Genomic DNA, 17,643 nt, shown 5'->3' with positions numbered 1-17,643 from the left:
GATTGCTGGGCTCCACTCTAAGAGTTTCTGATTTAAAAGTTTGGGGTGGACCCAAGACTCAGCATTTCCAACACATTTCCAATAGTAATGATGCTGCTAGTCATGGATCACGCTCCGGTGTTCTATACTGGGAATTGGCAAACTTTCTGTACAGAGTTTCAGATTGACCATTACTAAATACATCTCTGAAATATTCTAGTTCCTTAAGTGAAATGAGGGAAGTGAATTAGATTAGTGGTTTTCAAACATTTTCTAACAGTGAGGCCCTTTCTTTAAATAAAGTCTTATGCAGAATTCAAAGACTGCTACCCAACGGGAGCCCAAAGCTCTGCTTTCTTTCTTTTGCAACCTCAGGAATTACCTATGCCTTGGAGGAGAAAGAACAGTTTGAAAATGACTGGCAGTGGTGATCCAGAGACTGGAATTAGTCAAGAACACAGGTTTGGTGTCCGACAGACATGGGTTCCAGTTTAAACTCTGCTGCGTGCACTCTCTGTCTGACCATGGATAAGTTACTTAACTTAGTAAACTTCATTTTTCTCATTTATAAACAGAATAAAAACAGCACTGAACTCATTGGGTTGTTTCCAGAACTAAGAGATAGTGCACTGGAAGTCCCCAGCACAGTTTCTGGCACTGTGAGAGCTCACATGTTAACAGTGATTAAGGTTCTTTATATAATTCTTTGATTTAAGCAGCCATCAAAAAACTTCAAATATCTTTCTCCCCTCCTCTTTTCTCTTGTGGGATACACTTCAATTAGTCCTTACACCCAGGAATAAGGGATAAAAGAACAAGTGATTAAACCATTTCTATGATCTTAATTACCACTAATTTAATGAAACCCTTAGTGTGGCAGAATAAAATAGTTTCTGCAAGTCTGTTCTATCAAAAGACCGTTTGGGGAGTAGAGAGATTGTCAAGGCAAGCTGGCAGGAATTATAAGCATCTTTTGATTCCCATCCACATGTCGTTTCTCATTACAAAAAGATGACCTATGACTTATCTAGAAACATCTGGATACTTTGAGGGATCTTCCAAGAACTCTCTTAAGAAAAGATTTGAACATACAAAGTGCTTGATAAATAAAAGCATAATTATGACCTTTCAAGTAGAGTTGAATGCCACTTTAGTCAAGTCTTTCAGCGTTCTCCAGGATTTAAAAGCATCACTAAGCTGTTGCTTGACCTCATCTAGTTGTTCGTCCTAGTAAGAAGATGGGAAGCATTCGTGCAGCCACCTTTTCTAGAGGATGTTATTAGGAGGGGCGCTTGACAATGAGTCCTTCCTGGAATCTCTGGTGGTTATAATACTGTGTAATTGTGGGAGCTTCTGGAGTGCTCGCATGTCCTTGAACTCATGTCTGCTCCTCAAAGGGAGTGCGTTTGGTATAGTGTTTTTAGTTTCAAACAACGGGCACAAAATCAGTGAATTCAAGCAAAATAAATAAATAAATAAATAAATAAATAAATGAAAAGCAATGGGAAAGTCAAAACCTTGGAGGGTTTTAATGACTATGTTATTAGAGTGTTGCCATTAATGAACCTTAAATCCACTTACTCCAAGCCAGGTTTCAAATACCTGGCAGAAAGAATCTGAGTGCCTAGGTGGGCTAAGTATCATCCACACCTGGAAGAATCGGCCCCATGTGGGGCAATTCTCAGAGAAGCAGGAAAATGAAGCTGGGTTGGTGCTTCAGGAGGGTCCAGCACAGAAAACATGTGCCAACTACACATCACTGAAGTATATGTGATCTCCACGAAAGTGCCAGAGATGAGGGCAGAGACCTAACTTCCATAAAAGGAAGACATCCATTTTTATTGTTGTTGTTGTTGAATACATCCAGACTAAAATGTTTTTATTTGCTAAAGAAAAACTCAGTATGGAGCTTACACCTGCGTTTTGATGGCCAGGACATACCAGATGTTTCATGGCCTCTGTATTCAATAGTTTTTTTACATTGAACCGGTAGGAAGAGGGAAGCTGTCTAAGATGTTCCTTAGGGACTGGGTGAAGTTAATGATAGATGCTCTCTTGAAAGAGTCCCCTGGAACCTGTTTCTTATCTGGAGAAGTGAGTATAACATATGCTCATCAATAGCAATAGGAATAGCTGCTTATTTACAAAATTGAGTCCTCTTATGAGTCCCTTTTGTCATAATAGTATTAATAAAATAACTGGCCCGTCTCTAAGCATGGCAGGATTTTCCAGTGAATGACCCTAGATCTCTCTCCAGAAACAATCTAGATGGACCTTGTCCTGGTGGTGGGGGAGCCGTGCCTGAACTCAATTTCTTATAGGAAGTTGAATCCCCAAAATCACCAGGTGCTGAGAAGCTCGTATCTTCTATCAGTGCCCCCAACTAACTGACTTATTTTGCTTGGCAGCTGAATGTAAAACATTCATTCCCGCAACCAAAGTTGCTTTCACACCTGACCTGCAAAAAGGAGGAGGAAGCAGTGCAAGGTCCCTTTCCTGGAGCCCAGCTGTGTACCGGCCCAACCATGCCTCTCTGAAGGGTGTGGTGCAGCTGGTTACCCATGAACCAGTTCACCGCTTGGCTCCACATTCTCATCCTCAGCAAACTTGTGTTAACCCTGGATTCTTTGCCCAACGCATACTTATGCCTGAAGTCATATTTAGAAAGGTTACAGAAATCAAGAGACTAGAGGTAGAATTAAATGAGATTTGCTTGAATTTCTGTGTTTGTTCTCAGAGTACACACACACACACACACACACACACACACACACACATATGTATATTATTTTAAAGGGCCAGGGTCTCCCTGTGTTGCCCAGGCTGGTCTCAAACTCCCGGGCTCAAGTCATCCCACAGCCTTGGCCTCCTCAAGTGCTGAGATTACAAGTGCGAGTCACCATGCCTAGCCCTAAAGTTCTTAAGAGGCAAAGAAGTGGTGTTTGGCAGAAGACTTCCATGATGTGTTTTCGAGGGAGTTTAATTATTGCTCTTAGGTTTTGTGTATGCAGGGGATTGAACATCTCTATCAATAAGAGTGTCCCTTTCTTTCCATTTCACATATATTTGCTTCCAGTAAGACCAGGGTACAAAGACAAGAGATGAATACAATATTGATTCAAGGTTCTGTGTGGATCCAGGACGAAGGTCTTGCAAGTATGATTCTCTGTTTTTTCTTGTTCTTCTTGTTGTTGTTTGAGACAGGGCCTTTCTCTGTCACCCAGGCTGGAGTGCAGTGGCGCAATCATTGTAACCTCAAACTCCTGGGCTCAAGCAATCCTCCTGCTTCAGCCTCTGGAGTAGCTAAGACTATAGGCATGTGCCACCACACCCAGCTAATTTTTTTTTTCCTTTTCTTTTCTTTCTTTCTTTTTTTTTTTTTTTTTTTTTTGTAGAAATGAGGTCTTGCTATGTTACTCAGGCTAGTCCTGAACTCTTAGCCTCAAGTAATTCTCCTGCTTTGGCCTTCCAAAGTGTTGGGATTACAGGTGGCAGCCACTGCACCTGGCCACAAGTATGATTATCTCATTGTCATTACTCTGTCAAGAATGTTTTCTCCTCTCTTCCTACTATGCAGTCCAAGTCTCCAAATCCCTACTTTGATTTAATTTCCACTTTTAAGATATGAAACTTCTTTACCATCTACCTGAACACCACTGAAGGGAGAGTAAAAACATAATAATTAGCCACTTTGGATGCAAATTTGTTACTGTGATGGCTGCTCAGCATTTAAACTCTTTTCCTATGTGAGGACTCTGTCATTGTGTGAATCTTGGTGGAGGATAAGGTTTTTCTTCCCTACAAAAATAGAGAGGACCAGATAACTTGCACTACTTACCCCTTGACAGCTAGGGCACTATCATTAGATCAGAACTTGACCAATAAGAATTGTCACTGGAGGCTGGGCGCGGTGGCTCATGCCTGTAATCCCAGCACTTTGGAAGGACAAGGTAGGTGGATCACTTGAGGCCAAGAGTTCGAGACCAGCCTGGCCAACATGGTGAAACCCCGTCTCTATTAAAAATACAAAAATTAGCCGGGCTTGGTGGCGGGTGCCTGTAATCCCAGCTACTAGGGAGCCTGAGGCAGAAGAATTGTTTGAACCCAAGAGGAAGAGGCTGCAGTGAGCCAAAATCATGCCCACTGCACTCCAACCTTGGTGACAGAGTGAGACTCCATCTAAAAAAAAAAAATTGTCACTGAAATAAATCATTAGTCTCAATTCTTTACCCCATCCTGTGCCCATGACCTTTGCCATTGGCTTCACAGTTCTTTTCACAATGTTTTTCACTGCCCTTTGACTTTGGGTTTGCCATATGACTTGCTTTTGCCAATGGAATGTCCACAGATGTGATGTTGCAGAGGTGTGAAATGTATTTACACAATCTGGCTTGCCATCTAGAACTTCTGCCATCACAATGAGAAGAAATGTCAGACAACTCACTGATCTAATAAGAATGAGACAGGAGTTGAGATTGAACCCACCCTGAAGTCTGGAGCCAAGCACAGTCAAGCACAGCTTAGAGATCAGCTAACCCCTGCCTGACCCACAGACAAATGGGCAAGAATAAATTGTTGTTTTAAGCCATTGAATTTTGGAGTGGTTTTGTTATATAGCACTAATGTGGAAACAGTTGACTGATCCACTCCATCTTGGAACTTTGAACGTGTAGCCCTTGATGCAGAGAAACAGAAATGATGCAGAATTTATTTTATCCAGAGTGATACCACATTTGGGGACAAGTGTGGAAGCCAAGTGACAAGGTCCAGTGTTTAGTAGTGACAATACTGAACTGAGGTTGGTATTGTTGGCTGAGGTTTCAGCTACCCAGTTTTTTTATGTTCTGATTTTCTTCCCTGGTTTGCTGGCCTTCTGGGTTATTTTACAACTGACAGGCTTCCAATAAACTTATTTCCTGCTTAATTTTACTGGGCCAGTATCTGTTATTTGCAGATAAGAGCCCTGTCTGAGTCAGCCCTTATGTTTCATGGGAAGTAGAGGATTGGGAAAAGCAGAGTGAAACTGGGCATTTGTGGAGAAAGCAGGGACATTAGTCCATGAGTCCACAGTTCTGGGGACAGGGTGTAGAGGAGAATTTCTCTATACTGCAGGCAGAATTTTCTTTTTATGCCTCAGAGAACTTTTGACAGTTGCTGTGTTCACACAGAGCACGTAAGTAATGAGGTAGGTGAGTAGGTTCCAATTCAAAAGGAGTGATCAAAGTTTTATTTTTAAATTTTTTAACCAGTAAACTATGGTCATCAAGAATCTGCAAACTAATAAATTATGCCTCACTAAGACTTCTATTTACTAATTTTTGATACTTAGACTCCTTTCTGATATGCTAGGAACTAGTGAGGAAACAGAATAAATCATCAGGTAGGAAAAATATTTCAATGGAGAAACATAACTTTCATATAATGTGCTTCTTCATCATGTCATTCATTAACCTGAATTCAGTAATTAACAGGATTACATAAAAAACATTTAAATGTCCAAAGCCATATTTAACTATTATAAAATCATTCACTTACAGATTTTCTTACTGAGTTGTGAAGAGGAGTATAAACATTTTTTACTAGTTGTTTTTTGTCTGGCTCTTGAATATTCTTCAGGCTTTCATGAGCCTCAAAGTGTACATAATTGAGTGGTGTAATAAATGCCAGATTCTCCAGGATTTTATAAGGTACGTGAAGCAAATGTAGATATGCTTGCCATTATTGTCCTAAACCAGAAAATCAGGGAAAAGGATAAAGTTGGTATCTTTGTGGCATGTAATCTCAGGTAGCTGCATTTTATTTTAAGATAGATGAGACTTGAACTTCTTCACTCAAAAAATAAACTAATTTACTTGGCCTTAATTTTATATTTAACACAAGGCATTTGTTTCTGGAAATTGGATCACACTGTTGTATATGTAGGACTTTCATTGACTAGTATATACATTCTAAGTTTATTATCTTTTGCCTTTACACAAAACCCTTGGCAGACTATTCTTAATGCATATATTTAGGAGATAGCTGAGTCTGTTTCTTGTCAGTTCTAAATTTAAATGATTTACTTTTCTTGATGGTTGAAAATGCTTGAAGTCAGGGCAATGGAGGTAAATACAGTCCATTTGTGCTTCTTCAAAGAATTAAGAATTTACATAATAGATGAAAGTTTACTAAATACTGTGCACATTCTGGGTTTCCAAAGGCAAATAAGAATTGGCCACCCTTAAATACTTTTAATTCCTATGAAACATCTAGTTTGAGAAAGTAGGTCAGCTTTGGGCGGAGCAAGATGGCCGAATAGGAGCAGCTCCAGTCTCCAACTCCCAGCGCCAGCGACACAGAAGACCGGTGATTTCTGCATTTTCAACTGAGGTACTGGGTTCATCTCACTGGGGAGTGCCGGACGATCGGTGCTGGTCAGCTGCTGCAGCCCGACCAGCGAGAGCTGAAGCAGGGCGAGGCATTGCCTCACCTGGGAAGCGCAAGGGGGAAGGGAGTCCCTTTTCCTAGCCAGGGGAACTGAGACACACAACACCTGGAAAATCGGGTAACTCCCACCCCAATACTGCGCTTTAGGAAACAGGCACACCAGGAGATCATATCCCACACCTGGCCGGGAGGGTCCCACACCCACGGAGCCTCCCTCGTTGCTAGCGCAGCAGTCTGTGATCTACCGGCAAGGCAGCAGCGAGGCTGGGGGAGGGGCGCCCGCCATTGCTGAGGCTTAAGTAGGTGAACAAAGCTGCTGGGAAGCTCGAACTGGGTGGAGCTCACAGCAGCTCAAGGAAACCTGCCTGTCTCTGTAGACTCCACCTCTGGGGACAGGGCACAGTAAACTAAGACACACAGACACCTCTGCACAGACGCAAACGACTCTGTCTGACAGCTTTGAAGAGAGCAGTGGATCTCCCAACACGGAGGTTGAGATCTGAGAAGGGACAGACTCCCTGCTCAAGCGGGTCCCTGACCCCTGAGTAGCCTAACTGGGAGACATCCCCCACTAGGGGCAGTCTGACACCCCACACCTCACAGGGAGGAGTACACCCCTGAGAGGAAGCTTCCAAAGCAAGAATCAGACAGGTACACTCGCTGCTCAGAAATATTCTATCTTCTGCAGCCTCTGCTGCTGATACCCAGGCAAACAGGGTCTGGAGTGGACCTCAAGCAATCTCCAACAGACCTACAGCTGAGGGTCCTGACTGTTAGAAGGAAAACTATCAAACAGGAAGGACACCTACACCAAAACCCCATCAGTACATCACCATCATCAAAGACCAGAGGCAGATAAAACCACAAAGATGGGGAAAAAGCAGGGCAGAAAAGCTGGAAATTCAAAAAATAAGAGCGCATCTCCCCCGGCAAAGGAGCGCAGCTCATCGCCAGCAACGGATCAAAGCTGGACGGAGAATGACTTTGACGAGATGAGAGAAGAAGGCTTCAGTCCATCAAATTTCTCAGAGCTAAAGGAGGAATTACGTACCCAGCGCAAAGAAACTAAAAATCTTGAAAAAAAAGTGGAAGAATTGATGGCTAGAGTAATTAATGCAGAGAAGGTCCTAAACGAAATGAAAGAGATGAAAACCATGACACGAGAAATACGTGACAAATGCACAAGCTTCAGTAACCGACTCGATCAACTGGAAGAAAGAGTATCAGCGATTGAGGATCAAATGAATGAAATGAAGCGAGAAGAGAAACCAAAAGAAAAAAGAAGAAAAAGAAACGAACAAAGCCTGCAAGAAGTATGGGATTATGTAAAAAGACCAAATCTACGTCTGATTGGGGTGCCTGAAAGTGAGGGGGAAAATGGAACCAAGTTGGAAAACACTCTTCAGGATATCATCCAGGAGAACTTCCCCAACCTAGTAGGGCAGGCCAACATTCAAATCCAGGAAATACAGAGAACGCCACAAAGATACTCCTCGAGAAGAGCAACTCCAAGACACATAATTGCCAGATTCACCAAAGTTGAAATGAAGGAAAAAATCTTAAGGGCAGCCAGAGAGAAAGGTCGGGTTACCCACAAAGGGAAGCCCATCAGACTAACAGCAGATCTCTCAGCAGAAACTCTACAAGCCAGAAGAGAGTGGGGGCCAATATTCAACATTCTTAAAGAAAAGAATTTTCAACCCAGAATTTCATATCCAGCCAAACTAAGTTTCATAAGTGAAGGAGAAATAAAATCCTTTACAGATAAGCAAATGCTTAGAGATTTTGTCACCACTAGGCCTGCCTTACAAGAGATCCTGAAGGAAGCACTAAACATGGAAAGGAACAACCGGTACCAGCCATTGCAAAAACATGCCAAAATGTAAAGACCATTGAGGCTAGGAAGAAACTGCATCAACTAATGAGCAAAATAACCAGTTAATATCATAATGGCAGGATCAAGTTCACACATAACAATATTAACCTTAAATGTAAATGGACTAAATGCTCCAATTAAAAGACACAGACTGGCAAACTGGATAAAGAGTCAAGACCCATCAGTCTGCTGTATTCAGGAGACCCATCTCACACGCAGAGACATACATAGGCTCAAAATAAAGGGATGGAGGAAGATTTACCAAGCAAATGGAGAACAAAAAAAAGCAGGGGTTGCAATACTAGTCTCTGATAAAACAGACTTTAAACCATCAAAGATCAAAAGAGACAAAGAAGGCCATTACATAATGGTAAAGGGATCAATTCAACAGGAAGAGCTAACTATCCTAAATATATATGCACCCAATACAGGAGCACCCAGATTCATAAAGCAAGTCCTTAGAGACTTACAAAGAGACTTAGACTCCCATACAATAATAATGGGAGACTTCAACACTCCACTGTCAACATTAGACAGATCAACGAGACAGAAAGTTAACAAGGATATCCAGGAATTGAACTCATCTCTGCAGCAAGCAGACCTAATAGACATCTATAGAACTCTCCACCCCAAATCAACAGAATATACATTCTTCTCAGCACCACATCGTACTTACTCCAAAATTGACCACGTAATTGGAAGTAAAGCACTCCTCAGCAAATGTACAAGAACAGAAATTATAACAAACTGTCTCTCAGACCACAGTGCAATCAAACTAGAACTCAGGACTAAGAAACTCAATCAAAACCGCTCAACTACATGGAAACTGAACAACCTGCTCCTGAATGACTACTGGGTACATAATAACGAAATGAAGGCAGAAATAAAGATGTTCTTTGAAACCAATGAGAACAAAGATACAACATACCAGAATCTCTGGGACACATTTAAAGCAGTGTGTAGAGGGAAATTTATAGCACTAAATGCCCACAAGAGAAAGCAGGAAAGATGTAAAATTGACACTCTAACATCGCAATTAAAAGAACTAGAGAAGCAAGAGCAAACACATTCGAAAGCTAGCAGAAGGCAAGAAATAACTAAGATCAGAGCAGAACTGAAGGAGATAGAAACACAAAAAACCCTCCAAAAAATCAATGAATCCAGGAGTTGGTTTTTTGAAAAGATCAACAAAATTGACAGACCACTAGCCAGACTAATAAAGAAGAAAAGAGAGAAGAATCAAATCGACGCAATTAAAAATGATCAAGGGGATATCACCACCGACCCCACAGAAATACAAACTACCATCAGAGAATACTATAAACACCTCTACGCAAATAAACTGGAAAATCTAGAAGAAATGGATAATTTCCTGGACACTTACACTCTTCCAAGACTAAACCAGGAAGAAGTTGAATCCCTGAATAGACCAATAGCAGGCTCTGAAATTGAGGCAACAATTAATAGCCTACCAACCAAAAAAAGTCCAGGACCAGATGGATTCACAGCTGAATTCTACCAGAGGTACAAAGAGGAGTTGGTACCATTCCTTCTGAAACTATTCCAATCAATAGAAAAAGAGGGAATCCTCCCTAACTCATTTTATGAGGCCAACATCATCCTGATACCAAAGCCTGGCAGAGACACAACAAAAAAAAGAGAATTTTAGACCAATATCCCTGATGAACATTGATGCAAAAATCCTCAATAAAATACTGGCAAACCGGATTCAGCAACACATCAAAAAGCTTATCCACCATGATCAAGTGGGCTTCATCCCTGGGATGCAAGGCTGGTTCAACATTCGCAAATCAATAAACATAATCCAGCATATAAACAGAACCAAAGACAAGAACCACATGATTATCTCAATTGATGCAGAAAAGGCTTTTGACAAAATTCAACAGCCCTTCATGCTAAAAACGCTCAATAAATTCGGTATTGATGGAACGTACCTCAAAATAATAAGAGCTATTTATGACAAACCCACAGCCAATATCATACTGAATGGGCAAAAACTGGAAAAATTCCCTTTGAAAACTGGCACAAGACAGGGATGCCCTCTCTCACCACTCCTATTCAACATAGTGTTGGAAGTTCTGGCTAGGGCAATGAGGCAAGAGAAAGAAATCAAGGGTATTCAGTTAGGAAAAGAAGAAGTCAAATTGTCCCTGTTTGCAGATGACATGATTGTATATTTAGAAAACCCCATTGTCTCAGCCCAAAATCTCCTTAAGCTGATAAGCAACTTCAGCAAAGTCTCAGGATACAAAATTAATGTGCAAAAATCACAAGCATTCTTATACACCAGTAACAGACAAACAGAGAGCCAAATCAGGAATGAACTTCCATTCACAATTGCTTCAAAGAGAATCAAATACCTAGGAATCCAACTTACAAGGGATGTAAAGGACCTCTTCAAGGAGAACTACAAACCACTGCTCAGTGAAATCAAAGAGGACACAAACAAATGGAAGAACATACCATGCTCATGGATAGGAAGAATCAATATTGTGAAAATGGCCATACTGCCCAAGGTAATTTATAGATTCAATGCCATCCCCATCAAGCTACCAATGAGTTTCTTCACAGAATTGGAAAAAACTGCTTTAAAGTTCATATGGAACCAAAAAAGAGCCCGCATCTCCAAGACAATCCTAAGTCAAAAGAACAAAGCTGGAGGCATCACGCTACCTGACTTCAAACTATACTACAAGGCTACAGTAACCAAAACAGCATGGTACTGGTACCAAAACAGAGATATAGACCAATGGAACAGAACAGAGTCCTCAGAAATAATACCACACATCTACAGCCATTTGATCTTTGACAAACCTGAGAGAAACAAGAAATGGGGAAAGGATTCCCTATTTAATAAATGGTGCTGGGAAAATTGGCTAGCCATAAGTAGAAAGCTGAAACTGGATCCTTTCCTTACTCCTTATACGAAAATTAATTCAAGATGGATTAGAGACTTAAATGTTAGACCTAATACCATAAAAATCCTAGAGGAAAACCTAGGTAGTACCATTCAGGACATAGGCATGGGCAAAGATTTCATGTCTAAAACACCAAAAGCAACGGCAGCAAAAGCCAAAATTGACAAATGGGATCTCATTAAACTAAAGAGCTTCTGCACAGCAAAAGACACTACCATCAGAGTGAACAGGCAACCTACAGAATGGGAGAAAATTTTTGCAATCTACTCATCTGACAAAGGGCTAATATCCAGAACCTACAAAGAACTCAAACAAATTTACAAGAAAAAAACAAACAACCCCATCAAAAAGTGGGCAAAGGACATGAACAGACATTTCTCAAAAGAAGACATTCATACAGCCAACAGACACATGAAAAAATGCTCATCATCACTGGCCATCAGAGAAATGCAAATCAAAACCACAATGAGATACCATCTCACACCAGTTAGAATGGCAATCATTAAAAAGTCAGGAAACAACAGGTGCTGGAGAGGATGTGGAGAAATAGGAACACTTTTACACTGTTGGTGGGATTGTAAACTAGTTCAACCATTATGGAAAACAGTATGGCGATTCCTCAAGGATCTAGAACTAGATGTACCATATGACCCAGCCATCCCATTACTGGGTATATACCCAAAGGATTATAAATTATGCTGCTATAAAGACACATGCACACGTATGTTTATTGCAGCACTATTCACAATAGCAAAGACTTGGAATCAACCCAAATGTCCATCAGTGACAGATTGGATTAAGAAAATGTGGCACATATACACCATGGAATACTATGCAGCCATAAAAAAGGATGAGTTTGAGTCCTTTGTAGGGACTTGGATGCAGCTGGAATCCATCATTCTTAGCAAACTATCGCAAGAACAGAAACCAAACACCGCATGTTCTCACTCATAGGTGGGAACTGAACAATGAGATCACTCGGACTCAGGAAGGGGAACATCACACACCGGGGCCTATCATGGGGAGGGGGGAGGGGGGAGGGATTGCATTGGGAGTTATACCTGATGTAAATGACGAGTTGATGGGTGCAGCACAGCAACATGGCACAAGTATACATATGTAACAAACCTGCACGTTATGCACATGTACCCTACAACTTAAAGTATAATAATAATAAATAAATTAAAAAAAAATAATAAATAAAAAAAAATAAAAATAAAAAAAAAAAATAAAAAAAAAAAAAAAAAAAAAAAAAAAAAAAAAAAAAAAAAAAAAAAAAAAGAGAAAGTAGGACAGTAGGAGGAAAAAAGGGAGACAGAGCTACAGATTCAGACAGAAAATGACAAAGACTTTTCATTTTTCACAGTAATGAAACAAAGAGAAAATAATCATTAAAATAAGGTGTAATAAGGGTCTGATGGTCTGAAAATATCAAGCATAAATTTAAAAAGTAGGTCATGAAATTCAAATATATATACTTGGCATTTACCTTACCACATTTTTTTAACCATAAAAATACAGATTTTAAAAAATAAAAGGAAAGAAAACTGTTATTCCCACTTCCTAGAGAAAATTATTATGTTGGTATTTCTTATAATTCTTTTCTTGTAAATGTGTGTGTGTGTATGCACCCATGCATAAAATATTTTGTAACATAATTTTTTTCTTTTTTTTTTCCTTAAAATTTGAGATGGAATCTCGCTCTGTCACCCAGGCCGGAGTGCAGTGGCACGATCTCAGCTCACTGCAACCTCCACTTCCTGGGTTCAAACGATTCTCCTGCCTCAGCCTCCTGAGTAGTTGGGATTACAGGTGCACACCATCACACCCAGGTAATTTTTGTATTTTTTAGTAGAGATGGGGTTTCACGATCTTGGCCAGGCTGGTCTCAAACTCCTGACCTCAAGTGATCCATCACCCCTGGCCTTCCAAAGTGTTGGGATTACAGGCGTGAGCCACTGCGCCTAGCCTGTAACATGATTTCATCACTAAATATGTTGTGTCTATCCTTTTATGTTGAAAGTTTTACTTCAATATACATTTAATAGCCATGTAAATATTTCATTTTGTATAATAAAAAAATTTCAAAATGTATCTCCTACAACTTCCATTATTAAAAATGGAACTATAGCCCTACTGCACCCTGAATGAGTGAAAAACCGGAAGGCTGTAAAATAGATGGCCACATGCCCTCCAGGCTGTCGCATCCAGGAGTGCTTTGCTCAGTCTGAATGTTCTGTGGTATGCCCACAGTCTCATCGAACTTTTCTAAGCTCCTGTCTATTACTTTATCACTTCCCAGATCCTAATTTCTTTTGCTCAGCCTGGGGAGCATCAGTTTCCATATCGAGAGCATTGAAATGATCGTTGCACTTCTCCAGCTTGCCCAGTGTCCTGCAGTGTTTTAATAGAATTAGATTTAAATATGATACTTCAGCAGATGATTCCTGCATCTAATGCACCTCATTCTAATGTACTTCCTCTGAAGATTCATGGTAGGAGGGAGTTATTTAAAATGCGATATGCTCTACCACACTAAAAATTTATAAAACATAAATGGTAAGCTTTTTAAAGGTGTAATTTCAGGTTACAGGTAGGGTAGAGTGGAGATATATTTCCCAGTCACATTGAAATAATGAGAAGTAAGAAGTCAACTCTTCTGCCTATATGTACTTATCCTGAACAAAAGATCTGTTCATGTAGATCTAAATAAGAAACTTAGGATACCATGCCCATTTAACTTAAGTACATGTGATCTAAATTAATCTTAAGAAGACATCAATGTGATTTGTGCCATGTTGTCCTTTTAAATATATCACTTCCCAAATGGAAACAATTTAAGTATCCAATAACAGGGGACAGGTTAAATACATTTTATTGTATTCTATGGTGGGATATTCTTCAATTATTTAAAAATGATATAATAGCAAAAATCTGTAATTTGTGAAAAGACACTCATGACATTGTTAAATGGGGAGAAAAGAAGGCTACCAAATACCATGAGCTATTCTAGCCCATAAAAAATATTTTTATCTGTACACGGGTATCTTTATATGATCCATTATGGTGGTTATTTGGGACTGGTAAGATTACTGGAAACTTTTTTTTTCTTTGTATATTTGCATTTTCTGAATTTTCTACAATTTAGTTTTGTAAGGGGAAAAATTTAAATTAATTTCCGGTATGAGACTAATGGTGTCATAGGTTTGCCGTCCATGTGATTCTGTAGGGGGCTTATTGAACCCTCTCTTAAGCACAGGGCTTGTAATTCAAAGGAAAATAAGAATCCTCTCCTGCTTAGTGACTCATACTGTGCTAGGATGATCACAGTTAGGAGCTGCTACATGAGCGTGTTGCCTTGGATCACAGCAAGTAAAAACACAAGGAGGGTAGAGTAGGGGCAATAATAAGCAATGAAAGGCCTAGAAGTAATTTTCCTTCTATTTTTTTTCCTTATCTTATTTCAAGTTGATGTGGATAATTCCCTTTGCATAGTGTAGACAATGGATGAGTTGGTTTTGCCAGTATTCATAGAAAACAAGGTTGATCTAAGAATTACACAGAGAAAGAGTAACAAGTACATGTTCCATGAATGTTTCCTACTGAAGTAACCACTGTTATAATCACAGAATGTCTCCTATAACTCTTCAAAAAGCCCAAAATGAGCCCTTGCATAATTTCTAGGAAGGTAAATTCCTGAATACATTTCACAAATGTAGAACTTCCAGCTACAATAGGATTTCCAAGATCATGACAGGAAAAAACCAAATGTGTCTTCATTCTCTAAGAGCTCTTTGTCTATGTTTAAGCAACTGCTGAGGACCAGTGAAGAACAACTTGTACTGCCAATACAGGACAGTCATTGGTGTTCACAGCTGGGAAGGCTTTTGAAGGTCTTCTAACCCAAACCTGAGGGAGATGAGACTTACCCCTAAGTTCTGTATCTCCCATAGGGATTGCAGCTCCCTCCCACCACTTCCCATCATGTAAATGGAAAAGGAGAACTGCAGTTTCTTAGGCTGAAGTTTTATCCCTCACTGTTTTCTCATAATGCCTTTTGGCATTTGTGCTATAACTGAGACTATATACACTTCACTGAAATGAAGATGTGGTAGTAGGAATTGCAACATGAGCTTTGACTAGACTATGTGGACAAGAATACTAAATAGCATGGACTCAGTGATATTTGTCCCCTTTAAAAGAAAATTAAATATAACAATTGAGAGCTTAGTTTTAAAGCTCAACATGTTTATTTTCTGAAACCTGGTTTATCTAGATTTCCATGACTAATTAAAAGATGACAAATTTGGATGGAGCAGAAAAGGTCCCCATGGAACAGATTAGTGTTAATATACTTAAGTAGAAAGAAAACTTCTGTAGAATTAGTGAAACATGACTCAGATAACTGTCAGGTTCTGTAAAGTCTGCTGTTCACACATAGCAGCATAGCTCACCCGTACCTTCCAATGCACTTATTTCCTTGTAACTCCATTGGGTGTGATATTCAAAGTGTCCAAGATCATCTATCATTTTGTTGGACTTCTTCACAGCCCCTCTGTTTCCTGGTTGAGTTATTTATGTAACATTATTCCACATGGGAAAGCCCAGCTGTTAAAAGTTTTAGAATCAGAAATAAGAACACATTTTTATTAGATCCTTCATCTTGTCTACAGTGGGTTTTTCTTGGTTTAAATAATGATAGCAGCATACTAGCTCCTTGCTATAACTCACTCCCCTGTACGTGCTTTTGGAGAGGAAAGTGGCCTTTTCCTTCTTTGGGGGTTCCAGAAGGGGGGATTATATCAAACTAATATGAAATCAATGTGTGGGATTGTATAATCACCTGTTGAGTTTGAACTCATCCACCTGGGGTGGGCACTGCAGAGGTAAAAATGATAGAACTGTTATAGATTGGTGGTGGCATGAGAGGTATATGAGAAAGGAAAAGGGGGAGTTAACAAGATTAGAAAATTCTAAACATAGAAGGAAAGTAGCATTGTTTAAAAAAAAAATAGGGTGACCCAGAAGAAGCAGGTTTAGAAAAATTCTGTTCGGGATATATTGAGTTGCTGGCAAGAGATCCAGGTTGAAGGGTCTTAAGAGAGCATGATGACTTTGTAACATGTCAACTTGGTTAGGCTGCTCATTTCCTAGGACTGCCTTCCCTGTAAGGTTCTGGTTAGTGTGGAAGACAGGACGGAGTCTTGGATGAAATTTGTTCAACAGAGGTAAAGTAGTAGTCATTTGGTAGCTCGATTGTGATGTCACAGATGTGCTGAAAACCTTGTTACTGTGAGGCAGCAGGTGGGCCTATAACTGCTCTATCTTCCCCTGGATCATCCATCAGCCTCTCTGACTTCTTGCCCATGCATAGCTTCAAGAAGGGCACTAACTTCTTTCTGCAAGACATCCACAGTACCAAGGTCAATGACAAGAACTGACACAGCTTCTACCCTTCCCTTCCCTTCCCGATTACCTGCCCCGTGGATTTCACGTCCAACTTTAGAAACAAAGACAACAGCCTTACAGAGACTACTCTACTAGCTCCTTTAATTGTGTAGAGTCAAATCCTTTGGACGAGTTGCCCAGCCTTCTCTATGGTTCAAACGCCCTGTATGATTTGGCCTATTTTTTCTTTCCAACTTACTCCATTCTTTGCCTCACTCAGTAACATTAAATAGCATTCTTCATGCTAGTTTTCTATGAATTTCTCCACCCCTTCAAGTCCCAAGCTCTTTCCTGTCTCTGCCTCTTTGTTCATGCTCTTCATCTGCAGTAAAGTCTTAGCCTAACCATCAACTTCATGGACTGGCATTCCCTTACCACCTTACCACGCCATCTAAACCGTCCTTCAGGTGTTTCCTTCAGGGTTCTAGAGGTTGTGTATGCTCATCTAATTAGCTATTTGGTTAGTTGATCTTTACTAGATTCTAGGTTCCATGACAGCAATAGCTGTATTTGTCTTATTCCACATTGTATATCCTGTCCTAGCACTGTCTGGCACACAGCCTGTTCTCAAAGGATTCATGTAGGGATGAAATGGGAGATATGGAGGCCTCTACTTTGTGGGTTTGGAATGACAGAGGGATTAATTTTCTATTCTTTGGGGGTGCGGAGGGGGTAAGGATTAGCCTGCGTTCTAGCCTGATTTCTGTTCTTCATGGCAGGTCAAACTAAGTGCCTAGGGATTCACTAAGTTGTCTATGTGAAATTTCTTTGTTACATGTTAACAGATTCAATAAAGCTTCTTTGAAGATGCTTGTCATCTTCAGAAACACTTTTTAAAAAGCAAGCAAACTATTTCTATCAAATAAAATCAAGAGAAATATGATCTTCTACTCTTTCAGAACCCGAAAGAGTTGTACTCTATTCTCTGTAACTTAATTTCCAAGGTCAAACCTTTTGGTATTATCCTGAGCCTCC

This window comes from Macaca thibetana, chromosome 6, assembly GCF_024542745.1.
Source record: "Macaca thibetana thibetana isolate TM-01 chromosome 6, ASM2454274v1, whole genome shotgun sequence".
NCBI classification, from domain to species: Eukaryota; Metazoa; Chordata; class Mammalia; order Primates; family Cercopithecidae; genus Macaca; species Macaca thibetana.
The sequence above is the reverse complement of the archived record's forward strand: the minus strand, read 5'-3'. Positions refer to the sequence as shown.